Raw genomic sequence first — 3,659 nt, forward strand, 5'->3', positions numbered from 1 at the left:
TTGTTATATTATATCACCTTTATCTGTCAATATTGTTGAAATGAAGATCAAATAGCTGTATGTTGAAATATGTTGAAAAAGTCAAAACTTTACATGGGGTGTACTTACTTTTTCACGTGACTGTATGCTACATCTCTGCCAAATTTCGTCCGAATCCGTCCACAAATTTTTGAGATATATTGTTCACAAACAAACAAACAAACGGTCAAACAGACAGACTGGGGTGAAAACATAACCTCCATCCACCTTTGGTGGTGGAGGTAAATATTTTCACCTTAACAGTGGTTGACTACATTCACGACATAACTGGCAAATTAAATCTCAATTACATCAACAATAACGTGCTAATGGATGTAATAGATACACACATGTCCGGTCATTAATAGTCGACCTAAAGCCAATAAACAAGTGAAACATGGATTCAAAAGTCGAGCAAATCCATTTACACAAATAGTCAGGTTCACTATGTCAATAAATTATATTTCGTTCAAAATCATGGTAGATTAGCAAACCTATACATTTTTGGAAAGGTTATAGCATAAGGAAACTAAAAATCAATGTTTACATTTGGAGAGATACCTGTATGGCGGCCATTTTGGAAATCCAAAATGGCGGCCATACAGGTATCACCGCAAATGGAAACATTGATTTTCAGATTTTCGATGTAATAACGTTTCCAAAAATGTATAGGTTTGCTAATCTACCATGATTTTGAACGAAAAAACATAGTGAATCTGACTAGTCAGGTTCACTGTGTTAACAAATATAATTTCGTTCAAAATTTTGGGAGATTAGCAAACCTGTACATTTTTGGAAACGTTATTACATCGAAAATCTGAAAATCAATGTTGGCATTTGCACAGACACCTGCATAGCCGCCATTTTCGATTTTTAAAATGGCCGCCATAAAATACATATTTTGCGCTATCTAGGCTTCTAGTCAACCTAGAAACTTAATTAAATATGCTAATCCTATGTTTTCTGGGTCAAGGAATCCAATAAAGGCCTCAAAATAGTGCGCAGGGTTATAGAAAAGCAACAAACAAAGGTAATTGAAAACCATTGTCTTTATATTTGTGATAAAACTGTATAATGAAGGAGCTGTGCTCCCACGTAGTCGGAAGAATGGACGCGACAAAAAGCTGGAATTCGTCCGAGTTTCTTTATTGTCACAAAACAACTCGGGTACTCTGAAAAGCCCGTTTATCGGGCAGCAATATTTTTACACACATTATCCCGGAGCGTTTGCCCATGAAAGGCGAGAGGGGGCGTGGCCGGGCGTCCTGGCCGCGGCCTGGCAAGTCGAGGGCGGGCATGCCCGGGCGTCCCGGACGCGGCCTGGCAAGTCGAGAGCGGGCGTGGCCGGGCGTGCCCGGGCATGCCCGGGCATCCCGGCCGAGGCCTGGCAAGTTGAGCGCGGGCCTGCCCGGGCGTCCTGGACGAGCCCGGCATGGTAACCCCCCCGCGTCCTTGCTAGGTGCAAGGCGATTGTGTAAACCCAGCGGTAGCCGCTACACACGTCCCCCCAGAATCGACTTGCACCGGCAGGGTCAATTTGAGGGGGGTCCTGATGACCCGGCTGAAGCGACCCCTGGCGGGTCGTGGGGGGGGGGGGGTCCGGTGTGGTGGTGGGTGGTCGAGTGGGGGGCACCGTGGACGGGGGGCAGCCTCGCCGTGGCGGAAGGGCCAACCGTGGCGGTTGGTCGATGTCCACGTGCGCCGGCTTGAGGCGGTCCACCGCAATCCGGTCCGACCTGCCGCTGATGTCGATGACGAACGACTTGTCGTCCCGTCGCAGGACCCGGAAGGGCCCGTCGTACGGCGGCCGGAGTGGCCCCCGATGTGCGTCATGACGCACAAAAACGTACTCCGCTGTGCGAAGCGCTGGGGGGACGTAGGACTGGGAGTCACCGTGGTGGGATGTTGGCACGGGGGCAAACCGTCGGGCGGCCTCCTGGAGGTCCGAGCGCTGGTGAGCTGCGGACCAGGGACTGGTAGCGTCGGGCACGAATTCGCCCGGGACGCGTAGCGCCTGGCCGTAGACAAGCTCGGCGGTGGATGTCCGGAGGTCCTCCTTGGGGGCCGTGCGGAGGCCCAAAAGGACCCACGGCAGCCGGTCGGCCCAACCGCCGTCTTGAAGGCCGGCCATGAGCGCGGCCTTCATGGAGCGGTGGAATCGCTCGCACAACCCGTTGGCTTGCGGGTGGTAGGCCGTAGTACGGTGGAGCCTGACCCCCAGGTTGCGGGCGACCACGCCCCACAGCTCGGAGGTGAACTGCGGTCTGCGGTCCGACGAGATGTCCACCTGTGCGCCGAAGCGGGCGACCCAGGTGGCGATGAAAGCCTGCGCCACGTCGGCGGTGGTGGTGGAGACGAGGGGAACGGCCTCCGGCCACCTGGTGGTCCTGTCCACCATGGTGAGCAGGTGTGTGAACCCCCGTGATGGGGGGAGGGGGCCCACCAGATCCACGTTGACGTGGTCGAAACGTCGTTCGGGCACGGTGAAAGGTGCCAGCGGGGCCTGGGTGTGTCGGTGGACCTTGGCCTGTTGGCAGGCTGTGCAGGTGCTGGTCCAATCACGGATGTCCCGTCGAAGGCCGTGCCAGACGAATTGCGCCGACACCAGCTTCTGGGAAGCTTTCCGGCCCGGGTGGGAAAGGCCGTGGAGGGAGGCGAAGATGCGGCGTTGCCAGGTAACGGGCACGATGGGGCGAGGCTGGCCTTGGGAGACGTCGCAGAGCAGGACAGTGTCCGCGAAGGGGATGTCGGCCAGGCGGAGGCCCGTGTCCGCCGCCCGGAGGGCTTGCACCGTGGTGTCGGTGGTTTGGTCCGCCGCCATAAGCGCGAAGTCCACGCCGAGGTGGACCGCGTTCGCGCTGGCCCGAGAAAGACAGTCGGCCACGGCGTTGTTTTTGCCGGCGACGTGCCGGATGTCTGTGGTAAACTCCGACACGGCGGAGAGGTGGCGCTGTTGGCGGGCCGACCACGGCTCCATGACCTTGGCCATTGCGTAAACCAATGGCTTGTGGTCGACGAATGCCGTGAAGGGTCGGCCCTCCAGGAGGTGGCGGAAATGGCGAACGGCCAGGTGTAGACCGAGGAGCTCACGGTCAAACGTGCTATATTTGAGCTCGTTCGGCTGGAGCTGCCGGCTGAAAAAAGCGAGTGGCTGCCAAACCCCGTTCACCCATTGCTCATGTACGGCGCCCACCGCGTAGTCGGAGGCATCCGTGGTGAGGGCGATGGGAGCGTTGAGCACCGGGTGAGCGAGCAGTGTTGCGTCGGCGAGGGCCCGCTTTGAGCTTTGGAAGGCCGCGTCCATTGCTGCGGACCAGACGATGTCGTGCTTGGCCGGCTTGCCCCGGAGGGCTTCGTAGAGGGGCCGCATGAGTTGAGCAGCGCGGGGCACGAAGTGGTGATAGAAATTCACCATTCCCAGGAATTCCTGCAGGGCCTTTATGGAGCAGGGACGCGGAAACGTGGTGATGGCCTCGACCTTGGTTGGCAGCGGCACGGCCCCGTTCTTGGTGATGTGGTGGCCCAAAAAATCAACGGCCGTCGTGCCGAAGTGGCATTTGGCCGGGTTGACGATGAGGCCATGCTCGCTGAGGCGCCCGAACAGTGTTCGGAGGTGGAGGAGGTGCTCGGCCCGGGACGTG

The sequence above is a fragment of the Myxine glutinosa genome, chromosome 1, assembly GCF_964187855.1.
Source record: "Myxine glutinosa chromosome 1, kmMyxGlut1.1, whole genome shotgun sequence".
Classification (NCBI taxonomy): domain Eukaryota; kingdom Metazoa; phylum Chordata; class Myxini; order Myxiniformes; family Myxinidae; genus Myxine; species Myxine glutinosa.